Raw genomic sequence first — 26,231 nt, forward strand, 5'->3', positions numbered from 1 at the left:
ACGAAGCACGTCGGGCATTTATATTGCTGGACTTTACGTCTTCAGTGATGCCTACTGTGTGCCAAGCGTTTTACAGAGTTCGTTCATTTAATTTTTTGCAGCCGCTCTGGAAGGTGGATTTTCTTATCTCTGACTGATGGAGAAACTTAGACCCAGAAATTTAGATGTGTAAGACGTTAGGGGACTTGACTAGCTAATACAAGAGCAGAGGTTTGATCTCGATGTTGAACTGAAAAACTCGGCTTTTGTACAGTGGAATAGAATGATAAGATCATACAATAAATTCTCTGGCTTGGACAGACATGATATCAAGTTACTAACTTAATTCTCAGGGGGAAAGAGCATACCTGCACAGAGGCAGGGCACGCAGAGAAAGATGCTCAGGTTTTATTCAAGAGTAATTTGCATCTGTTCGTGCCTTCCTGTCGTGGTATGTCTCGGAACTGCTGTTTTCACATCTTCCTCTGCACTTCCTCCTCAGGCACTACAAACACGTTAAAGCTATAAAAGTGTTATTTCTGCTCTCTGTTTGAAAGCTTATGGAGCTGTGGCTGTCGTTATTAAGAACTGAGAGGTATCATTTTGGCTGGCAGCTCACATATTTTAGATATGAGACTCAGAAAAGCAAATAGCCCTGGAAGGGTCAGTGGTCTTGCTCGCTCACCCATTCACAGCTTGGACCTGCAGGCCTGGGAGTTCCACTTCCTCCTCTGCCCAGCTCCTCCCTCCATTGGAGAGAAAGGCATGGAGAGTGACTCACTGCAAGTATGAGTTGAATGGTGTGGAGAAAGTGGGTGTGATACCCATCTTTTCTATTATTTACAAGTGAGTTAAAATGCAACGTCTCTTCCAGGGAAGCACAAATTTAAACATTGCTATAAACTATACTGTTGGAATTATCTTTTATCTGTAACTTGGTTTGGGTCCAACTAATTAAAGGAGGTAACAATTTTAAGAGTAAGGAAAGGAGAGCCCATACATACCATGTTTTACAAACACATACCTACACACAGATCTGCTTTTCACAGTAGTCAGGTCTCAGCAGTAAATATTTGACACTTAACCTTGAAATGATTAGGATGATCTTCTTAGAATCAGGATTAATATTAAATCAGGATTTAATATTACCGGTGACGTTATTATCATGGCTTTCCAAACTCTTCAAAGGTTATCAAATTTAATGGGCACCAGTGTCACCTGGTAGACTTGTGTTTTTAAGCCGCACCCTCTTCTGATTGGAGATTAACAAGCACAATATTTGCCTTCCTGTGCTTGTTCAACTGGAAAAGAACTAAACTGAGTTGCTTCATCTGATTGTTACCATGGCAGCCATTAACTGTTTCTGGTAAATTCGAGCGCTTCTATTCCACTTCCTCATACAGCTGTTCATCTTCTCTTCCTCTCATCCAAGTGTGGTAAAAATCTTTTGTTCTCGATAAAGCCATTGGCATTATTTCAGCCAAATAAATTCTGCAGACGTTATTGGGTGCTTATTTTGTGCCAGACATGATTGTAGATACTGCCCTACGTCCCTGGGAACAAAGAGAAGGATGAGCTGTAGTTCATGTCCTCAAGAAGTTTATAGTGTGGGTGAAACATTTCTCAAAAATTTCATCAAAGAACATTGCAAGAGATTCCACATATAGTGGACATAGCCCAACAGAGAGCAACTAGGAGCGGTCTTTGAAATGTTGAGTTTTCATTTTTAAAAAGGTCATGTATTTGTTCATTTTACTCCATAATATATCAGGGCTTATTTTAATATAAAATATTACACTTTCCTCCAGTGGGAAGATTGTTTCTCTAGGAAGGTATGCCATTTCATTTGGTGGCTTTGTTTCTCATGTGGCACACCATCCTGTCCCTGGTGGCTTCTTGTCCCATGCTTATCCAGGGGGTCTCCATGTCTAGTTTGAGAAAAACAGGTATCAGATGTAAGAATGTTTGACTCCCATAAGGCAAAATGTAGTAGGGTTAGCAGAATTTCCATTTGTAAGACCTTTCTAGCTCCTGGTTTTAAAATATTAAGCAAGTTTGGGTTAAATTCCCCAATCATTAATAATTGTGATCTTAGAGGAGAAGTAATGTTGTACTGTAAAAAGATGAAAGTGGTCTCTGGGATGTGTGTCAACGCGCTTAGAGTTGTTTTTTTTTTCTTGTAAGATTGAAAGATTCCTTCCGCTAACATCCCCAGTAGTCAAGTGACCTATTAACTGAGCTGGCAGGTGTTAAATGGCCTACAGGGTCAGGATGGTCATCAGCACTTCCTAGTGAACTGGAATCAGGTCAGCCAACAGGTGAAATCAGAATGGTCAAGGTTAAAGAAGAGAATTCAGGAAGAAAGATTGTACAGTGTCAAGAAAACTCCATGAAGTGGGGAGAAAATGTTGGGTGAGAGATAGAGAACACACTTGAATCACCTAACCTGGCCAATATCTTGTGCCAGGGTGGTTATGAAAGGGAGTTTTGTACCTAGTAAGTACTTAATAAGTGTGCTGAGTATATGTTTGCAGAATGAGCAGAATAAAATGGTGTTTTTTGATTCCTTGATTCGTATACTGAGAATGCAGTTTATGTTATGTGCATTTTCTTCATTTGCTTTGTTGATTCTCTCTCTCTCTCTCTCTTTTATATTCTGGTGTGAGCTGGCCATGGTGTTCCAAGATTGGCAAGAAGAGAGGGAAGTAAGACATATGTGTGCATGTGTGCATTTAACATTTGACCAGGGGTAGGAGGATGCCAGAATTCTCTCCTCTAGTTGGGCCTGAAGCTTTTCAGAGTTTTCTTTGATAAGTCAACTTAGAACCCCACATTTTCACAAAGAGGTGAGGATCCAGCTGGCACCAGAACCATAGTGGATTTGTGCATGGGACAGGTACTGCCACAGTGGCTAGATCAGGGATAGACCGAGGGTGGCACTTGTGATGTAACAGGTGTTAGTATGATTGGTGACCTGCCAGGCACAGCTAGGCTGCCATCTGTTCAGGTGCCAAAATCGGACCTATGTGGTCAGCTGTTTCTCATGGTTTGTGACCTTTCTACGTACACACTGTTGAAGGGGAGGCTTTCATCTCGATAATTTAGAAACAATAAATTTAGTTGAGAAGAACCAAGACTACCCACTTGTGAGCTGTATATGGATTATCAAAGACAGTGTACTTCAGCATATCTCTATAGCCATAGTGATGATTATGAAAATCAAAAGAAAAAGGTCAGTGGCTGAACACCAATCCCACTGAAGCAGGACATTTTTATTTTATTTTATTTTATTTTAATTAATTAATTTATATATTTATTCATTTATTTATTTATGAAGTGGGACATTTTAAAAACATGTAGCTACAGGTAGGCAGAGGGATAGTTTTCATACTGGTCAGGGTTTCTTTTACATTTCCCCATCTTGGGTTCCATGTTAGCCCTTTCCAGTCCGATTGCTTTCTTTCCTAATAATGTGGTTGCTTCATGAACCCCCTTCTCTTCCATGATGTGCTTCGCAAGATGGGAAGGCAGAAGGCAGATGGCAGCAGAGAAACATAAACTCAGAGAGAGGGCTAGAGACGTGGAGGGGGAGAGGGGCCAGGTGAGGGGTGGGGAAAGACAGAGATCAACAGACAGACGGATTAGATAGTGTCTCAGTTTCCCCTCTCTTTCCACTGAACGAGTTTATGGCCATGAGCCTGAGACGAGAGAGGCAAATCAGCTCTGCTTTATTAGATTTTAGCTCTTGAGTATCCTCAGTAGGTGAGTAACTTGTTGCCTTGGATGGTGTTTGTAATATTTGAAGATATGTTTTTCCACTCATGTGGCCAGGAATATTATCTGGTGTTCATCTAAGGAGGTAAAGACTTGTTCTAGTCTTGAAGGACGAGAGTGGTTTGGACCCCAGTCCTGGAAGATAATTGAGGTTGTTTTTCGCTGTGTGTCTTTTATACCTCTGGCCCTGGCTTTGGGATCTATCCGAGTTCTGGCCACAGTCTTTCCAGAACTCTTTGCTTTTCTGTGTTCAGAAGTATACTATATATATATGTATACTGACTATATATACTATATATATGTATTCTGACAGTTGCTGGTCTGTCTTGTCCTCTTTCGTGTATCCTCCACTATAATTCTTGTGTGTCATTACTCTGCTGCTGAGTGGGAGAACCCTGTCTGTTAAGAAAACCACAGCTTTGCCCTGAACCTTCCCAGCTTTGCTCCTGGGCTTTGTAGTAGTCTGTGCATGGCTTGGCTTTTTTGTTGTTGTTGTTTTTTAAGATTTATTTATTTATTTATTTATTTATTTATTTATTTATTTATTTATGATAGAGAGAGAGAGAAAGAGAAAGAGAGGCAGAGACACAGGAGGGAGAAGCAGGCTCCATGCCGGGAGCCTGACGCAGGACTCGATCCCGAGACTCCAGGATCGTGCCCTTGGCCAAAGGCAGGCGCTAAACCACTGAGCCACCCAGGGATCCCCCATGGCTTTGCTTTTATGGGCTCTGCTTGCTGGTGGTCCCCCCTGGTTTTGATATTTGAATTTTATCTCAAGGTAATAATTGAATTTTGGCCTCCTGGCCCCAGAAACATATTTTGGCCTTCCTATCCTTGGAGGGTTGACTCTCTGGCCAGATGGTTAGTGGCCCTGCTCCAGACTATGAGATCTCACTGCTAGTTCAGAGTTTTGTTGTTAGGTTTTGATAAGAGATTATTTATCCTTATGATGTGGACACAAAGAAAAAGGCTTAAAATGGCATGTCCTTGGGAAGACTACACTCCAGGAACCACAGATTGTTCTTTTAGCTTTTCTTTTATCCTGAAAATTTGATTGGCTCCTCTCCCAAATCACTGTTCATATTCGTGGTTATACTGCCCCTGTCACTCTGAGCATATGGAAATCTTTGCCTGTTTCTTCATTTCTGCCTGGGCTACATAATCTTATTCATTCGAAAAATGGAAGTGGCTGGATTGTGCCAGTTCTGTCTTGAATGGAGGTTTGGAGGCTGACAGCAGAAACGAGATGTTGTAGGTGATGAGGAAGACATTCAAGTGCCTAGGTTTTTCTCTCCTAAAATGGTGTACACAGTATACAGTTTGCTTCATGCATACCTTGTTACAGTTTTGGTAGCTCCCCATTGCTGTATGTAGTTGGAAGGAAGAAATTCCTTACCATGGACATTCAGGCTGCTTCTATTTGATGATATTTAGTCTTATATCAGGTTGTAAAATGGAAAGCAAACATTATTTTCCAGAAGGAAGTTGTAATGGGGGAATATATGTATGACACATGATTTCTTTAGAATTAGTTCCTCAAAAAAATTCCATTACTTCAACTTGTAAATATTTGGGATTTTCAAAATTAGAATTGCTTATGTCAGAGCAGTTATAAAAGGAGAATAGTGAATTTTAACCCTTAAGGACTTTGTATGTCTTATAAAAATATCTACAGATGCAGTAACTCAAGCATTTTTAATTCTTTCTCATTCACTCAAAGTGCCTGCCAGTGCCCTAGGCACTAGAGAGACTTTATGGACTTGACCCTGACCTCCAAGGACCTTATTGGTTTTACTTTGTTAAGTATGTAGGAGTTTCTGATATCTGAAGGACCTGGGATTGCAGTATAATCCATGAAAAAATACCTCCTGGTATATACCCCAGGCTGTGGACATTTCATATCAAGAATGTTTCTCAAATCAGGGGCCATAGACCTTTCGGGGTCTTTCCATGTATACTTGGAAATCTTAGAATATCAAATGTTGTTTTTTTTTTCACTTTTATGAGAGATAATACAAGCTAATATGCATACATTTGGAATCACCTGAATGACTCCTAACTTACAAATTTGGCCATACCATCTCAAAGCCTAACTTTGTGGTTAAGATTGTGCAGCATCCCACAGCACTGCATTCATTGTCGGGGCCGATGAGGAAGGCAGAACAGGGGATATGATATGTTCATGTGAAGTGGCTGATAAGACAGAGTGTTGGATTTCTGTGGTCTCAGTAGGAAGTGATGGGAGAGTGGGGTTTTGGTAATGTCGATGTGCTTCAAGGAGCTCTGTGCAAACTGCACTGCTATATTAACATTGGCTGTGGTGATTTAGTGTCAGAGTAGGTGAATGTTGCTAATTCTAATTTCATTGATTTTGTAAATATATGTTGCTTTTCTAAATGTCTTGGAGCTATAAGAAGGTTTTATCTGATTTATGTTTGCTCATAGTTAAGCAACATGGTATAAATGTATTTATGCCAATTCTGGAACCCAAAGGAGATATTTTTGAGTAAGGGCCTCATTTTTTAAAAGGTTTTATTTATTCATGAGAGAAACAGAGAGAGAGGCAGAGACATAGGCAGAGGGAGAAGCAGGCTCCATGCAAGGAACCCGATGAGGGACGCCATCCCAGGACCCCAGGATCACGACCTAAACCATAGGCAGATGCTCAACCACTGAGCCACCCAGGCATCCTGAGCAAGGTCTGCATATTAATCAAGTGTGAGATGTACTGTTCTGAAAGGACCTGAAATTTTCAATAACAATATAGGATTGGAAACGTTAGTTTCTTTATTTTTCATCACTTATCAATCTTGTTTGTCACTTAACTTGAGGGCATAATACTGTGGAAGAAGTTCATCTTAAGTTGCTCCCAGTCTTGTCATGTATCCACAGAAGAAACTCTTCTTGCCTTTTTCTTTCTTTTCTTTTCTTTCTTTTCTTTTCTTTTCTTTTCTTTTCTTTTCTTTTCTTTTTTCTTTTCTTTTCTTTTCTTTTCTTTTTTCTTTTCTTTTCTTTTCTTCTTTTCTTTTCTTTCTTTCTCTTTCTTTCTTTCTTTCTTTCTTTCTTTCTTTCTTTCTTTCTTTCTTTCTTTCTTTCTTTCTTATTATTCGTGAGAGACACAGAGAGAGGCAGAGACACAGGCAGAGGGAGAAGCAGACCACCCGTGGGGAGCCTGATGTGGGACTCCATCCTAGGACCCCGGGATCACCACCTGAGCCAATGGCAGATGCTTAACTGACCCAGCCAGTCAGGCATCTGGAGAGAATGACACATTCTAAGAGCACTCTCCTGCCACACACACCCCAAGGGCAACTACTCCCTTCAATTTCAATTTTTTAAAATTTAGTTTTGGGACATTTTATGAGACTGTTGAGCCATGATACCCCATTGTGATTATTTACAATTACAAAATTATGGAGCATGTTCAAGTGGCCACTTTGTTATAATGCTATCTTTGACCAAGAATATTTTTTAAACTGTCTGGATATAAAGCAAAAAAAGTGCAAATGAGGTATTCATCTGGAAATCCAAATGCAGTGGTGAGAGTGTCACCTGCTGCCAGAGGTACAAGGGCTCACGGGAGGTTGTGGCAGCATTTGTTGGCTTGTTCCCCACGTACTAGGCTTGGCGGCTGCACCACTGGCATCCCTCAGTGGGACCCAATCACTTCATAATTCTTCCCTCCATAGAACAGAGTCCCAGTCTGCCCTGGACTGGGATGAATTTCAGAAGAGTCAACCAGCATTTACTTAGAAAATGCATGTTTTAGGATGTTCGTATGTCATGTTTTCTGACAGAAATGCTATAAACCAGTGTTAGTGTTTATGATGCAAAATTATTTTTTCTTTTCCTCCTTGGGGATACATGGCATAGCATGTACCTCAGTCTGGCAGATAGGGTTAGCTTGGGGATGTTAATGAATGAGTTACAGCACAGGCATTCCTTTTTTTTTTTTTTTTAAGATTTTATTTATTCATGAGAGACACAGAGAGAGAAGCAGAGACATAGGCAGAGGGAGAAGCAGGCTCTATGCGGGGAGCCTGACGTGAGACCCGATCCCAGGACTCCAGCATCACGCCTTGGGCTGAAGGCAGGCGGTAAACCGCTGAGCCATCCAGGGATTCCCCCCCACTTTTTTAAGATTCATTCATTCATTCATTCGAGACACAGACTGAGAGAGAGGCAGAGACACAGGCAGAGGGAGAAGCAGGCTCCTTACAGGGAGTCCGATGCAGAACTCAATCCCAGGACCAACAGCATGCCCTGAGCCGAAGGCAGGTGCGCAACCGCTGAGCCACTCAGGTGTCCCAGGCATTCCTGTTCTAACATGGTGTATGCATTCCAAAAAACCGTGATATTCTGCAAACACACAGGATATATAATATATAAAGGATGGGGCCAACCACTCAGTATTGTACACCTTTGTAACCAGAACACTCAAACCCAGTAACAATCCTAATAAAGTACTAGTACAATAAAAATAAAGTCACACTAGAATCTTAATAGACCTAGAAATACAGCAGGCTAGGAATACCTGTAGAAAGTTTTAAAAAATGAAAATATAGGATTTTGTAGTTTATTTTTTTGAAGACGAAGGAAGTTTGATGGAGGAGGTATATGGGTTGTGGCTGCTGAGTTATAGGGACATGGACAAAATGCATAAGGCTCTGTCCAAATGCAAAATGCACATGGACAGTCTGTGCCAGGAGAAAGGACCCAGGCCAGATGGCCGTTGTGTCCAGTGCTGTATTACCTGCAGCCTGCTGCTTCAGCTTTGGGAATGGACTTGGATTTGGTGGCTGTTACTTGCAGGGTTGGGGCAAAGCATTAATATGCTGGTAAACACAACTTCCACTTTAGCATCGCTCACGTATTCACCTAGGGAATGAGCTAATCAATGCTATAGGAACAGGATCATGACAGAGCCGTCCTAGTCTTGAGTACAATTCACAGGGCGCTAGAGCAAGGTGCAAAGCCAGGACCGAGTAGGAGATTGGTTCTGTGTGTACAGATTTGGAGGCTTTGTACTAGTCTAAAGGGATAAGGCATTGCCTTGCTGCTAATAGATTACAGTGAATAAGCTGTCTTCAGGCCAATAAAAATCTGTCTGCAAAAAGTCTGTAGATCTTTCAGACAGGTTGTTAAAATCCTAATGAACCCTGGCTACAATTAAAATCTTACAATGTAGCTAAGCATTTGGGACCTTAAAAAGTGACCTACCTACTCCGTCGAATGACACTGAAAGTTCTTATTCAGCAACTGAAAAATAATTTGGTTCTTACTGAATTCAATTTACTCAACTGAATAAATTGAATAATTGTATTTAAGACTTTTAGGCAGTGCTAGCTTGTATGAAGCTGGTACATTTGTTTATGTGTGACTAACTCCAAAATGCAATGATTTAAACCACCAAACCACCATATTACTTAGGGTTCCCTAGAGAAACAGAAATGTGTGTGTGTGTGTGTGTGTGTGTGTGTGTGTGTGAGAGAGAGAGAGAGAGAGAGAGGAGAGAATTGAAGGAATTGGCTCATCATTTGTGGAGGCTGGCAAGTCCCAGATCTGCAGGGATCGGCCAGGAGGCTGGAGACCCAGGGAGGAGTCTCCTTCTCCCTATTTCCCACCCTCCCTCCTACAAATGCTGTGGGAAAGGCATTATGCCAAGAAGTCCAAAGGCTGAAGTTTTAATGAGAAACAGTAGGAAATTCTTAGAGTAGGGACAGGCTGTTACTCTACCATCTCCAACTACGAGCTCCGGTCCCTGACTGGGGGTTGCTAACAAGGATGCAATTTGAGAGGCATAGGGAAGCTCAGATGTGTTCTACCACATAGAAGTCCTAAAATTCCGCCATAAGAAAGCCCATAGTTCCATGCTCATCTTCCCAGGAAGAGGCATTTTTAAGTTCCCAGGAACTCAGGAGATGCTGCTTTTAAATCCCCCCTTTTCTCAGACATGCTTTTCCAGGGCCTCAGCCCTGCAGCATTGGTAGCACCTGGTAGTGGTTCTAGACTGGCAGACTCGTCCACCCCACTATAAACCTGCTGAAGCATCTGCATTTTCACAAGGTCCCTGGGTGATTTGTGCATATATTTAAGTCTGCCAGGGAAATGAGATATGAGGGTATGGGATGTAGCCACATTGGGTTGGGAGTTGCTTATGAAAAGTTAGACCCATAAAGAGAATATGTTACCGAGGTAGAAAAGATGAACTTCACATGCTCCAAAATTCTGCCTTGGTTTGCCTCTGGTTGTCTGCAATCTGAATTGTGAAACATTCAGGACTGAATTTACTATGAGGTAGCTGATAATTCACCGAGTATATGGTGTATTCTGCAAAGTCTCCTTCAAAGGCAGATACGCGTGTAGAACAGTGCATGGATCTTCCATGTGCACAGCTTGCTGAATCTTACCAGATGGAGCACTTCCGTAATCCGCACCCAGATGGAGAAACAGAACATATCATCACATTTGCAGAAGCCCTCAGTGCTCCCTTCCAAGGCCTGTTGCCCTCTTCCCCAGGTTAGTCATTATCCTCTGCCTGTTTTTTTTACTTACACACAGGGCCTCAAACATTGTAGTTACCTTCCTCTGCTCAACCTTAGGTTTATGAGCTTGGAGTTGTACCTCTGACATTTCATTGCTGTGGACTGTCTCTCCATGTAAAGATTGGACAATTTATCCATTTTACTACTGATGGTCATTTGGGAAATTTCTACTTTGTGGCTATTACTGCTGCAATGAGCAGTCTGTCATATGTCTATTGGTAAGCAAATGGACAGATCCAACACCTTGCTTTTAATAACTGCAAAATAATTTAAGATTTCCTTGCTAACTCAGGGCCATCATCTTGAAGCTTTCATCCTGAGCCATGGTAGAGTGATACCTCCAGGATTTGTGGAGATGGTCATTCAACTTGGCTTTTTGAGTTCTGTACGTATTTTCTGTTCTTGCTGTCGGGCCACCAGGTTACACTTCATTGTTGTCAGTTCTTCCTTCCATCCTGGGTACCTTCGTCTGCTAAAGATTCAGAAAGCACATGATCAAGTATATTAGAATTGTGTTTTCAAGCCCCTGTTTGAATGCAGGTTATTCCTGTATCGATCAGGGGTGTCTCAGAGGCTACTTTTCATTCTTTCTTGGCTTTCAACCTTCTTTTGGATTGCTCCTTGGTGCCAGATCTCTGAGTTTTTGGTGGCTGGAGTGCTGCTGCCATTTTGAAATTATTATTATTATTTTTTGCAGTCTTGCTAATTTTTATTCCTGTGTTAGCTCCTTTTCCCCTATGTTCATCTTGAAAGTTCTACAAAGTAGACATGATAAATCTAAATTATCTTTGTAGACATTATGCCACTTAGATAAGCATGAAAATTCATTTATATTATTACAAATACTCATGAGAAGTAGGCGTCTAGCCAAGAGTGGGCATGGGCTTATGCTTGGATGAACCCATGGGAGGGGCTGGCGAGGTGTGTGTGTGCATCTGTGTTATGGGCCCCCAGTTCAATAGCTGGTAATTGAAATTATTTTTAATGCTCTTTTTTATGAGTTTTGGGGAAAAGCAACCATTCAGCATTTATTTCCATTTTGTCTAGTAGCTTTGGGGCCAGTTGTACTACCCAGAGGGGATGTAATCCACACAGATGAGAGTGGAGGGCAGCTCGTGCCAGGGAATCAGAACTGCAAACCTGGGAGAGTAAAGGTTTGGGGTGAAAAATATAAACTGACATAAATGCAAATACACAGCTCACTGAAATTGCTTTTTTTTTTTTTTAATCTGATGAACCAGTGAGTTAAATTGATGACTCAATTAAGAGACCGATTTTTCTTTTCTTGGCTCTCCTGAGGGGTTGAGGTCATATTCCTTCAGAAGATAGTGTTTGCAAATCTAAAGGTTGTTTGCTCTTTTAGGGGGCTATGGCTCTGGGAACTCAAAAGTGGATTAGTTTTCAGGACAACTGATCCTGGTATAAGGTGAAAAAGTCAGATTTTAATAGGATTTTTGACTACCTTCTTTTTTTAAATCACATTCCAGAAAATCACCCTTTGGTTGTTTAGAAAATCAAATTAAAAAGTAATTAAACTTTCCACTGGATGCTGGGAAAGCAATGAAGTGGACAGTTGATGAGCAGTGAAGTGTATCTCGGGAAGCTTCTACCTTGTGGAAAATACGCCCCAGGCACCACTAAATGAGACCAGGGATCTCTCAAAAGGTTTTAACTGTTGAAATGTCGAAGTAATGATGTCAACAACATTTTATTTTAAAGCATTCAAGAAAATTTATAAGGAAATCTCTATAGGTAATTTGGCTTTTTTGGTCTTTTTGATCTATCGTTGCATAAAACAGACTGGAAAGCCTTTATTGATTCATCTTTATGTTTGATGGTTAGGTAGGAAGGTAGGTAGGTAAAAATCAATGATTCTTTAAAAAAAAGTAGATTAAAAAATTCTTTGATATGCTTTTTGTGCAGTAACTCAACAAACACTACCATGTGTCCAAATAGTTTTAATCTAAGATGGTACAAGGATGCTGTAGAAAAAACTTTATAATTTAATTACATGATCTTTCAGAGCAAATTCTTACAACTCTCAAGAGAGCCAGAGCAGGCTGTGTATGATCTACAACAGTAACATCCATACTCTGGCATAAGGTCAAGATTTGACTGTTGAAGAAGATGTGACTGTGGCTTAGATACCAAACAGTTATCTTTCCATGATATCTTTAATAATTTAGCTTTAAATACCAGCCAATCAAAAATTAGTAGTAGGTTTTCAGTATCTATTAAATACAAATTCAAGAAACAGGTTTGCTGCTGAGTGAACAGGTAGGATGCACTTATCCCAGAATATGCTAATTTTAGAAGAGAACAATGTGCTTGTTAGTGGTACTCATGATTCTGGAGTCTTCTGGAGATTTTTTAAAAGGACAGGCAAATCCTTATCTTTTATAGAGGCTGGTGGCAGGTTATCAACGTAATGCAGTATTTTAAATCTGTATTGATCTACGTAAAATCACGTGATTTGTGTTTTGAGGACTCACGTGTATATCATAATGTTTAGAAACGTAAACGTGTATATTCTGTTACAAATGCATCCTTGTTTATTATCAAGGAAATATATTTAGGATTCACATTAGTTTAGCCATTCAGCTGGAGTCCAGCTGAAAAACTCAGCTGCAGTTTCTGTTTTTTTTTTTTTTTTTCTTTTTAACCTACAGTAGGATGAAGGAACAGGTGGGAGTAGAGGTGTCTGGAGGACAAAAAGTTGGGGCAAGGACAAGACTTGGGTGTGGGGGCAGGACCTGATCATCTCTATTATCAGTAAAAAATACGTGAATGAAAGAAACCCCAAAAAACTCCACCCCCATTGAAATGGCCCCAGTAGGGGGCTTGTCCCTCTGCCCCAGGGGAATCTGGGGTTAAGGGCAAGAGTGGGGGGGAGGTTAATGCTACACAGCATCACCCCTACCTGGGGGCTTCACAGCTCAGCACCTCCTCCCCTCTTGGCTGCCAGAGGGCCTGCAGACACAGCCCACAGGCCCAGATCCCTCAGATTGGGCCAGGAAGGAGGGCTGGGGGTCATTTCCCCTGTGCCCCCAACCATTTCTCTCCCGAGTTTTCAAGAAACTCCCAACCACTATCCTCAGTGTTGAGAGTAACAGTGTGCACTCTTGCCTATAGAGCTACAACATACTTTCAGAAATGCTCTGCTATCTCAGTGTTCAGAAGGGGATTGGCCCTTCTCAGCGTGGTGGTCAGATTTCAAACCACAGGTAGTCTTGTCCCTGACCCTTTGACCCACAAGGTTCATCTGCTCCCTCCTCACTACAGCCTTCCTTGGGCAGCCTCAGATCCAGCACAGAACTCCACCCACTCTGCTTCAGCTCCCACGGAGTCCTCCTTCCGCAGGCTCTTGCCTCCTTCATTCATTAATGCGGAATCTGTGTCAGTTCAGGTCTCTGGTGCTGCAAGGCCTATGGAGGCCAATAGGGTAACTGGAAGGTAAGCATCCACAGTAAACTCAGTCCACAGAGCTTCAGATTAAGTGTGGCAGGGGATCTGCAATGGAAGATTTCTTGGGGTTGGAACAGTTAGGCAGGCTTCATGGAGGAGGTAGCATTTGGGAGAGCCTTGACTGATGTGCAGTGTATGATTACTAGATAGGAAATAGCAAAGGTTTTGATTTTGATCCGAGACCAGTATTGAAATACATTTCCACTAGGAAAGGATGAAGATGAAGGTGTTTCCCATGACATATTTGATTTAAACTAGTCTTCCTTGTTGAAAATTCATGTATTATGTGTTGTACACTATGCAAACTATGAGGACAGTGAGCACCTAAGAGTGCTTGGAATATGAGCAGGTTGAAGGAACCAGATAGGAAGTAGAGTGGTTGTAGCATTGATCCTGCAACCCAGAATTTTCTTGCAAATAATGTGAGAGGAACTAATATATTTAAAATTATCTAACTTTATTGGAATGTTATTTTATTATCTGATTATACTTATACTATTATATGTGTGGTCCTATGACATAGTTCTATCGAAAATGTTTTAAAAAGTTATTTCTAAAATGTATACATATTTTATATACATCAAGGTAAAATCTTTATACCAATTATGTGAATATTTAAAAATTATATACGTGGAATAGTTACTTTTGGAAAATATTTAAGTATTTTAATCGGTGTGTTATCTCTATTTGTAGTATTTTCCTGAAGAATATATCTTTTTTCATTGTGATCTTTTATGCCTTTTCTGCCCCACAAAATTGCTTGTAATGTTCTGTAGAAGATTATGATTATTAAGTTTGAAATTATTGACATTAGTAATTGACTCTTCTCTGCAGATCATCATGTTGTTTTTTTTTTTTAAGATTTTATTCATTTATTCATGAGAGACAGAGGGAAAGGCAGAGACACAGGCAGAGGGAGAAGCAGGCTCCATGCAGGAAGCCTGATGTGGGACTTGATCCCAGGACCCCAGGATCACGCCCTGAGCCAAAGGCAGATGCTCAATCGCTGAGCCACCCAGGTGCCCCAGGTCATTATATTTTAATGGAGAAAACATTTCCTGTCCAAGCACTGACCTACAGTCATAAGAAAATTCAGTAATGAGCTCAGAGCAAATTCTGATAAATGGAAGATCTTCTCAATTCTATTTTGTTTTGGTATTGAGACATGTAGGTATTGGCATACATCTCTATTTCTGCCTTTGCTGGTCACAAGTCCTGTGTTTTCTTACTCCCTTCAAAGTGCTTTCTTTGACACATTCTTTGACAGATTTCTTAAGTCTTTTTTTTTTTTTTTAAAGATTTTATTTCTTTTTTTTTTAATTTTTATTTATTTATGATAGTCACAGAGAGAGAGAGAGAGAGAGAGGCAGAGACATAGGCAGAGGGAGAAGCAGGCTCCATGCACTGGGAGCCCAACGTGGGATTCGATGCCGGGCCTCCAGGATCGCGCCCTGGGCCAAAGGCAGGAGCTAAACCGCTGTGCCACCCAGGGATCCCAGATTTCTTAAGTCTTATAGGACGATACTTGTCAGATAAGTTTGTCTCCATTTATGATTCTTAGAAATGTTTTCCCATACTGAGATACTTCAAAATTGTAGGGCTTTTCAATTTAATTTTATTTTGGCACAGAGTATAAATTTAATCAAATAAAAATAAGAGGTTGAGATATTCCAAATCATAATTACAGAATTTTGAGATTTAATTTGTACAACATTTGAGCTCCCATTTCATCTGTTTAGTTCATCAGTGCCTTCCTGGTTTCAGGCTTATTTTTCAATTAATTCCAATCTGCTGACAGCTTCAAAAGCTGAAGACAGTTTTTATAGCTCCCATCGTTGATTAATTTGATTAAAGTTTTCCAACAGATTTTGAGCAGAATGTCATGCCAACTTATGGGACAGGTTTACAAAAAACATAGGACGATTTGTTAAGTAGTCCTCCAAAGGTTCAAATGTTTCCAAAACCTGAATAATGATAAGTCACAGAGAGAAAAAGGAATCACCACAAAAATTGTTAGATACTGTAATTATATGTGTGAATATATTTAAAATTCTGATAGCTACAGCCTCTCTTTCAGTTGGTAGACTATCAGAGCCTGTCTGGATGCCATCATATGCCCCACCACCAGTTCCACATGTATTTCTACTTCATAGATTTCTTAATTTAGTACAAATTTTCATTTTTAAGCACAATGCTTTACTTTTATATTTCACTAAACTTATAATAACATTTGTAATAAGTTTGGATGCTTTACATTCAACAGAATGAGCTTCCATAATCTTTACTCTGATTCCATGAAGTGGATGGGAAAAAAGAATCAAACCATTATTGGAATTAACTGATTTTCTTTTTGAAGCATTGATCACAGTGATACCAAACTGGCCTAATTTACCTCTGCAAAAGTTTTTATTCAGTTAATGGAGACACAAAACCACTGTCACTACCATATGTGTACAAGAAAACTTGGGAGTGGAAATGCACAGATTCAATGTAGAACCATAATCTTTTGATCTAAGGGAAGGGTCATACTTTACATGCTTTCATTCTGCAGCAGCATGGATGACACTGTAGACCTTACATGGTTCTCTTAAAAGACATTGGTGCTGATGCTTTTTCAGGAGATTTGTTGTCTTCTGGTTTTCACTATATTTCATGTGGTTAATGGTATCATTCTGGTCCACCGTGGTAGAAGCTACATGTTGACAAACCTTAAAGAAACCTTTTTATTTTTGTTTAGGATGTTTTTAGATTTTCAGAAAAATTATGAAGATAATACAGAGTTCCCTTAATATGTGTGTCGTTTCATTCACAATTAGCATCTTGTATTGATGTAGTACACTTGTCACAATTAAACTGACACTGGTACATTATTATTGTTTAAATCCATACTTTACTGGGGCACCTGGGTGGCTCAATGGTTGAGTGTCTGCCTTTGGCTCAGGTTGTGATCCCAGGATCCTGGGATCGAGTCCCACATCAGGCTCCTCATAGGGAGCCTGCTTCTCCCTCCGCATGTGTGTCTGCCTCTCTCTGTGTCTCTCATGAAAAAGTAAATAAAATCTTTTAAAAACATCCATACTTCACTAATTTTTTCTCAGTTTTCCCCTAATGGCCTCCTTGTGCTCTAGCATCCCATCTGGATACCACATTCTATTCATCGTCCTATGTCCTTAGGCTCCTCTTGGCAGTGACAGTTAACATTTTGAGCAAGTTCCACATTTATCACCTTCATTCTTGTGGAAAGGAAATTTGGTCCTTAACTGTGTATTAAGCATGCTCCTTTGTTGTTCTTTGAGGTCCTGGTTGCCAGAAGGGTTTATCACAAAACCTGAAAGCATTACCATTGAATAAAATAACTAGTTATACATTTAAGTTGTACTAAAATGGTTAAATGACAGTAGCAAGAGCATCCCAGTTACCTTCTATTGCTGTGTGGTAGGACGGTCTGACTTCTGTCTTCAGTACCCATTTTATGGACCCTGTGCCTCTAATCTCCCAATTTCCCATTGATTTGGCCCGGTGGCCACCTGGCAGCCTGGTGTACCACAGGGCAGATGTCCCCTGGCATTCTCTGCCACCATCTGAGACCTGCAGGAGTTATCTGTCTCCAGCTTCTCTTGTCCAAGCCTAATTTGTTTTATCAGTGAGTATTCTGTTCCTTGTTTCTGAAAGGAAAGGCCTAGTCATGCTGTGTCTGAAAAGGGTCAGGAAAGGAGAGATGGGTTTATCACTGATTGCCTTCTGATTTAGCCACGTGTTCATGAGCAGTCTCTCTACTGCAATGATGTGTCATGTACCACTGAGTTACAGATCCACTAACTCCCCTTGGCTTATGATAGCGCAGATTTTATTTTATTTTATTTTATTTTATTTTATTTTATTTTATTTTATTTTATTTTATTTTATTTTATTTTATTTTATTTTATTTTATTATTTTATTTTATTATTTTATTTTATTTTATTTTGTTAGTAATTTTTTTGTTAAAGATTTTATTTATTTATTCATGAGAGACAGAGAGAGAGAGAGGCAGAGACACAGGCAGAGGGAGAAGCAGGCTCCATGCAGGAGCCCGATGTGGGACTCGATCCCAGGACTTCAGGATCACTGGGAGGCGGCGCTGAACCGCTGAGCCACCCAGGGATCCCCTTGTTAGTAATTTTAATGCATAGTTAGTACATAGTTTACTGTTACTTACTGTTGATGTAGCTTTTTGATGAGCATTTATCCAGAATTTTCTTTTTTATAAGTCAAAGTGGATAAAATATCAGACAACAGCATGAGATTGTCTCAAGTATACATGGAAAGGTGACATGTCCCCTTTCGAAAATACACCAACTTGCACTAACATTACTAGATTATGCCTACATTTAAATTGTCTCCAGGTAAATTGATAGAAGAGAAATACTGGGATCATGAATGTCTACTATGAGTACTGTTTAAGTCAAGAGGTACGTATTTTCACGTATATGTGTACACATACAGGCACATTGACAATGTGGTATCCATATATAAAAAAAAGTTGATCTGCACCAGGGGCAGGATGTGACCAAAGGCCTGTCTCCTGTGTCTAGAAGACTAGGTCTGCATTACCCTATCCTCATTACTGTGCTCAGGGCATTCTTTATGTTAACAGACTATAACAGGGTTCAGAGGAAGGCCTATTTGGCCCTTGGCCTGTTTGTGTAAATAAAATTTAATTGGAGCGAAGTTAAGCTCATTCGTGTGTTGTCTATGTCAGTGTTCATGCTCCAGAGGCCCAGTTGAGTATTTGCAACAGAAATAGTAAATGTTTTCTGACTGATGCTTTACAGAAGAATTTTACTGACCCCTTCTTTTGGAGTACTTGGACCCAATTCCAGCATGGGGTGACGCACTCCCAAACCAGGCATTCCACTGCACCAGCAGGATGTTCAAGAATTAATTCAATTCTGACACTGTCTACTTGGAGATAGCATCAGATTCCACAGGTTGAGGGTTCAATCCTACAAGACTGCCACCACCCCCCACTTCAGACGCCAGTCACAGATGCCAGTCACACACCCCCAGGCTTCTGTGTATGGGGTGGATGAGACTGAAAGTTTCAACCCTTCAGTCACGTGGTTGATCCTCCTAGCAACACTAGCCACCTCTTTGGGTGGGGTCTGAAAAATCACCTTCATTAATAAAAGGCTCCTGTTTCAACCTTTATGGCTTTGAAGGTTTTCAGGAATTGTGGATGAAGACCAAATATATCTAAGAAATGTATTTTGGTCATCTGAATGATCAAATACATATTTCTTAGATGTTAGGATATCACACCCCTGGACTATGAGCCTCATAGGCTGACCTCAAGGATGATCCAACTTTCATTTCTCAGTTTCCCTTATACTAGCACTCATAAGATAATATTTCTATCCATGAGGTTTCCACACTACACCACTTTCTCCCTTTGGCCCTTTCCCCAAAACACAACCCAGAAGCACACAGGAGATAAACACCTACTTACTAATGCACGGGGGGAGCGGAGTCAAGAGCAGTAACAGATCACAAGAATGGCCAACATTTCTCGATTCCCAATAAGGCGCCTGGTATTGTTGTGTGTGCTTCAGTTGGGGGTTAATCCGCACATTATGTGGTAGGAAACTCTTCTCACTTTATGTCTGAGGAAACTGAAGTTCAGGAGGCTAAGAGTTTTGCCCTGGCTCCCAAAGCCAGGATGTGGTGAGGAAGCATTTGATTTAGCCAGGCCATTATACCTGCCCCAGGCACTCTTCACTCATGACGGAAGCAGCCCTCAGCTGTGAGGAGAATGCCCTCCCTAAACTTTCAGCACAGTGCCCCTTGCTATTTCTGCCTCCCCCCCTCCCGCCCCATCCATTGGCTAACTCCCAGGAACTAAATATCAGTGATTTCAAAAAGGAAGCAATTTGCAATTTGAAATGTTTCTAGACTTTGAATCATCTCCCAGGGAGTTTCTATTTTAAAATCTTTGCAGGGATGAGCACTGGGTGTTATACTATATGTTGGCAAATTGAATTTAAATAAATAAAAAATAAAAAAGATAAGAAATTTTGAAAAAAAAAATCTTTGCAGGAATGTTACCCATCCAAATACTTAGGGAACTAAAGTACTTCTCAGGGCGATGGGAATCCCAAAGGAATTTTACCTGTGGGAAATGTATATGGGCAGGGAAGCCTGGAGGAGGCCCTGGTGGTTGGAGACCTGGGTGAGATCATCCTCTGAGCAGCCGCAGAGCAGAGCCAAGGAGAGCCCAGGCCACTGGACTGGCTTGTCTTTCCACCTGTGGAATGGTGGAACCAAGTTGAAGAGACCATTGTTTTCTCTAGAAGGGAGAGCCAGACAATCATTTGGTAACTGAGTTAATGAAGAGCAAGACCTTTTGTGAGGACACAGATAGGAATCTCTTCCAGTTGCAGGTGGCCAGCTTCAGGCAGTTAGTGGGCAGAGAGGCACACCATGTCTGGAAAGACAGACACGAATTTCCCAAAGAGAGCTAATGCTGCCCAGTTCTAGGGGCACAGCTGCATTTGCTTATTGGATTATTTTCTACTTATTTGGGGTTTGTTCTGAAAGTATGTTAACTATGTAATAAAAGTATGTTTTGAAGTCAGTAACTTTTATCTAACTTGTGTGGGGATAAAAGGATCAGTCTTTTCACTGACCACATGACAGTATGGTTGGTTCAGGGCATCTAGAAAGTTAGTGGGTGTCACCTAGGTAGGAATATGCCCATTTTTTTTACCCCCCTCCCAAAGAGAAATAAACTATCAGTTTTTAAAAAGATTTTATTTATTTATTTGAGAGTGAGAGAAAACTTGCACAAGCAGAGAGAACAGCAGAGGGAGAAGGAGAAGCAGACTCTCCTCTGAGAGGGAGCCTAACTGGGGCTTGATCATAGAACCCTGAGATCAGTACCTGTGCTGAAGGCAGACGCTTAACCAACTGAACCATTCAGGCACCCATATCAGATTTTTAAAAAAGATTCATTTTTTAGAGCAGTTTTAGGTTCATAGAAAAATTAAGAAGGTACAAAGATTTCCCATATACCCCTTGCCTCCACACTTGTACAACCTCCCACATTATCAACAAACCCCAATCTGAATGATACATTTGTTACAACTAATGAGCCTGCATTTACACATCATAACCACCCAAATTCCTTATTTTACATTAGGGTTACTCATGTATATTATATGGGTTTGGGCAGAGGTACCGTGACATCATACAGAGTATTCATTGCCCTGAAAATCCTCTATGCTTCACCTATTCATCCTTACTCTCTCCCCTCTAATCCCTAGCAACCACTGATCTTTCTAGTGTCTCCAAGTTTTGCCTTTTCCAGGATGATAGAGTTGGAATTATGTAGTATGTAATCTTTTCAGATCGGTTTCTTTTGTGTAGTAATATGCATTTAAAGTTCCTCTATATCTTCTCCCATGGCTTGGTAGCTCATTTCTTTAATGTTGGATGATATTTCCTTGTCTGGAAGTACCGTAGTTAATCCACTACCTACTGAAGAACATCTTGGTTACTTCCCAGTTTTGGCGATTATGACCAAAATGGCTATACATAATCATATGCAAGTTTTTGTGTGGACATAAGATTTCAACTCCTTTGGATAAATACCAACAAGCATTGATTGCCAGATTGTATGATTGAGAGAATGTGTAGTCTTCTGAGAAACTATCACACTGTCTTCCCAAGCTACTACTATTTTGCATTCCTACCAGCAGTGAATGAGTTCCTGCTGCTCTACATCCTCACCAACATTTGATGTCAGTGGTCTGGATTTTGGCCAGTAGGTATGTGGTGCCATCTCATTGTTTTAGTTTGCATTTCCCTGCTGCCATGTGATGTGGAGCATATTTTCGTGTGCTTACTTGCCATCCATGTATCTTCTTTGATGAAGTGTCTATTAAGGTCTTTGACCCATTTTTTAAATCAAATTGTTTTCTTATTATTGAGTTTTAAGGGTTTTTGTGGGTATACTTTTATATTTATTTATTTATTTATTTATTTATTTATTTATTTATTTAAAAGATTTTATGTATTCATGAGGGACAGAGAGAGAGAGAGGCAGAGACACAGGCAGAGGGAGAAGGAGGCTCCTCGCAGAGAGCCAGATGTGGGACTCAATTCAGGATTCTAGGATCATGCCCTGAGCCAAAGGCAGACACTTAACCTGCTGAGCCACCCACGTGTCCCTGCTGGTATATTTTTAGATGATAGTACATTAATCAGATATGCTTTTTGCTGATATTTCCTCCAGTGTGTGGCTTATCTTCTCATTTTGTTGACACCATCTTTCACAGAGCAATTGTTAATTTTAGTGAAGTCCAGTTTATCAATTCTTTTTTCATGGATTATGCCTTTGGTGTTCTATGTAAAAAGTTTCCACCATATCCATATCTAGGTTTTTTTCCTTTCTTCTCTTCTAAAAGTTTATAGTTTTGCATTTTATGTTTAGTTCTTATCCATTTTGACTTCATTTTGGTGAATGGTATTAAGTTCTGTGTTATGTTCTTTTGCAAGAGGAAGCCTACTTGTTCCAGGACCATTTGTTAAAAACACCATCTTTGCTTCATTATATTACCTTTGCTCCTTTGTCAGGTATCGGTTGACTGTATTCACATGGGTCTCTTTATGCGCTCTGTTCTATTCTGGTGATCTGTTTGTATGATCAGGTTTTTATTGTCTAGAATTTTACATATTTTGTAGCAGAGGAAAGTAGAAATTCACAAAAACTTCTGAAGTTGTACCTTTCTGGATTAAATGACACAACTTAGATTTACCTTTATCTCTACAAACTTGTTTATTAAAATCATGTGCTTATTTTTATTTCTCTGCTTCAGCCAAAACTTTGTGAAGATGCGAGTAGTTAAGATGCAGACTCGGTCAAGTCATTGTTTCCATTTAACACTTCCAGTGACTTCCTACCCTCTCAGTAACTGTCTCCTCCTGTTTCTTTGCTGTGCCTTCTAGATCCTGGTAACTTTTCAGGCCACATCCATATCTTCTGCTGCTGCCAACCTCCCCCACTCTGAGCTCTCCAGCCCTACCAGCTTCTTTCAGTTACAGGAGTGGCTGCCTTACCCACCCCCCCTTGTCCTGCCTTCTACCTCTGATTACTGGTGCCTCGGACAGGCTACTGCTCCCTTGCCCTTTCTCACTTACTGCCTACTTGGCATCTACTCATCCCTCAGGTTATCCCCCAAGTGCTGGTCATGTTCCCTGTCTATGCTGCCGGAGTATCTTGTTGTTAATCTTCATAGTGGGTCTAATGGGGGAAGGGACCCAGTCTGTCCATAGCACTTTACCTCCAGGATCTAGCAGGGTGCCCCATGGATGGCATGGGTGTTTTAATTTCCCAGGCTCAGATGTTAAGGTCATAAGGTCAAATTTCTTATGCCAGTCCCTAGTATAGAATGTTGCAGACATTGATACTCAATACTGTTACCTTTTGTTCATAAAAAACTGTTTTGGGTTTTAGATATATTTGATCTGTGATCTGAATGACGAAGTTAGCCTCCTATTTTAATGCTTAATACAGCAAGACTTGGAATCTAAGAGACAGTTTCCTAACGATCTTACTGGGTCACTGTGTTCCTTAGTGTGGAGAGGCATTGGCTATCTCGCAGAGGTATTCTTAGACCAGAGGTGTCCAGGCATTCTGAGTACCAGCACTAACTACAGTATGTGCACATGAATGTAGATATATCTGTGCTCTTCTCAATAAAGTATTAATCTTGTGAAAATGTGTGACCCTTTTATAATTTTTACATGTCTTGAGTGTGTCTGTTTTTCTTCTAAGTTCCCATAATAAAGCTTTCAGCTTCAGTGGGAATATTTGTGATTTAAAATGCTTATTTCCCAGGGACCATTTAAAAACTAAATTGTGAATTTTTTCATCAGGTAATTTACTCACCACAACTCTCTCTCTCTCTCTCTCTCTCTCTTTTTTTTTTTTGACACAGATCATCTTGTAATTTATCAAACAAGAAGATAAACAGCTCAGGTTTTAAACATCTAAAGTTGGGTGGTAATTCAGGGAGTGCTTTGATCTACATTTCTCTGATGTCTGTCTCTGCTTTTCATTTGATCTCTTTTCCTTCAGACATAAATTAGATTATTTTTAGTGTTAGAGGCTCTCTTGGCATAGAAGTGTAGAGACTGTGTTTTGTCTTGGCTGATTAAGGCCTATGACTTGACCCTTCATTTTTACTGAGGATTTGTCAAGCACACCTGTAAGCAGTTCTACATGGTATTTGTGAATCCAAGTGTAACTGCCTGAGATTAGGCCCATACCCAGTGAATTAAAAGTGCTTTGGGCCTTTACATCACCAGGCACCATTTTCAGGTCTGATGTGTACCGCCCTGGGTCCGGCCAGAAGGAAACAGAGCTATGCGTGTGGTGCGACATTGTGCATTCTCTGCTTGCTTAACCTTTGACGTGGGGAGCAAGGACACTAGGGGAGGCCAGTGACTGCGACACTCTTAGGAGTGGAACAAAGATTGTCTTGGCACCAGGCAATGGCACCACGTCTGCTGAGTTGACGAATCCACAAGTGTTCAGCTGCCTGGGCAGGGCACAGCATTTAAGCTCACAGAGAGGCAAAAGGTATTACCTCTTCTTACAGTCAGGTACTTTTCTCCATCAGGTGTCAGAATTGCCAAGTGTGTTCTGTTGGCTGTCTGTTGGCATAATCCAGATGGTTCTCTAATTTCACAGATACAAACCAAATGAAGCACACAGACATATGGGGCCTGGGGAAGGTGGGAGTGGGACTTATTGTCTACAGTAATACTTTTCCCAGATAGCTTTACATAAACCAAATTTTAGAAGATTTTCTCATTTTAATCTTTGTCATGCTTTCATTCTTTAAAGGTGATCCTTTGTAATGTGGACAGTCCTTGCAGCAATGATATATATCCTCCTACAAAGGAATTTTTAAAAATCTTGATAGGTTAAGTTTTCTTAAATGGAGACATGCTCTTGGGGTCCTTGAAGGACCAGTTCAGCATTTACTTTTGGCACGAAGAGGTATTTCCTCCATGAGGATCTGGACTCTGAGCCAGATGGGCTGAATTGGAAACCTGGCTCTGCTACCAGGATAATACTTTGCTGTCTGTGCCTCAGTTTCTTCTTTGCTAAACAGCATACTAATGATAACTTCTTTATAGGGTTGCCATGAGGATTAAGCGAATAGTACATGTAAATGCTGGATCACTGCCTGGACTGCATATGTAAGGTGCTTAATAATTGTCTGCTTCAGGATACGAATGCTTCAGAGTAGTTTTCTGTTCTCTTTAGAGAGAGTGGGTGGTGATACTATAAAGATTTACCCTGGTCATAGAAGCTTTTACTTAGTTAATATGAAGCTATCAAGAAAAAGACAAGGAAGTAACTTTATCTGGAAGAGGTTAATAAAAAAACAAAATAGGAAAATATTATGCCAACCTTTTAAGTTCAAATGGACTATAACAAAGAAGTTCCAAATCCTGGTGGCTTTACAGAATACAAACATATTTCTTTCTAGTGGGTCATTCAGATTGAAGTGGTCAGGCAGCCCTGCTGAGCAGTTAACCTCAGTGTGGTGATTCAGGAATCCAAGCATATTCTATCCCATGACTTTGGCATATTGGAGTTCTTCACTTCAGCTCTGGGGATGAAGAAGAGAAACGGATGGAGGTAGAGAAGGAGCAAGAAGAGAGAGGGAAGGAGAATGGAGGGAGAGATGCCGAGAGAAAGAGAGAAAGAGTGTGAATGAATAGAAGCTGAGGATCTTATGAAGAATTTTAGGGAACAAGCATAGAAGTGACAAACACACACCATTTCTATTCCATTTTATTGACTAGAACTAGTCACATGACTCTACCTGCCTGCGGTTATGGGAAGTCATTTCTCCTTGTGTGCTTTGTAATAGGAAGCAGGATAGATGAGTATTTTTTTTTTAAGATTTATTTATTTATTTATTCATGATAGACACAGAGAGAGGCAGAGACATAGGCAGAGGGAGAAGCAGGCTCCATGCAGGGAGCCTGATGGGGGACTCAATCCCAGGACCCCGGGATCACGCCCTGAGCCAAAGGCAGATGCTCAACCACTGAGCCACCCAGGTGCCCAGGATAGATAAGTATTAACTATATAACATGTTTTCTGCCAGTGTCACGTATTTGCTATAATTGATATGTTTGTATACTTCACTGTCAACTATTTCTAAAATTCTTTATAATGTTAAGACCATCAAGAAGATTTACAAATCATGTTTCTTTCTTATTTTTGAAACTGGCAGAAAGTCAGGAAATCTACTGATCTCTACTTCTGAACATTTTATTGTGCTGTTAGCCAATAAACAAGGACTCTAGGTGATAGGATTTCAATGGCCATCTCTGATAAGCAAGTTCCTATTAAGGAGAAAGTCTTTTTGTTTTGTATCATGCTGGTGATTAGTAAATGACAAAAGGCA

General features: G+C 40.5%; 1 protein-coding gene across 7 annotated transcripts in view; it reads left to right on the plus strand.

Annotated features, from left to right (window-relative positions):
• RASEF (RAS and EF-hand domain containing) overlaps positions 1 to 26,231 on the plus strand; it is a 210,715-nt gene that overhangs the window by 135,207 nt on the left and 49,277 nt on the right. The gene's annotated exons all lie outside the window — the stretch shown is intronic.

Source organism: Canis lupus, chromosome 1 (genome assembly GCF_003254725.2).
Source record: "Canis lupus dingo isolate Sandy chromosome 1, ASM325472v2, whole genome shotgun sequence".
In the NCBI taxonomy this organism is placed as follows: Eukaryota; Metazoa; Chordata; class Mammalia; order Carnivora; family Canidae; genus Canis; species Canis lupus.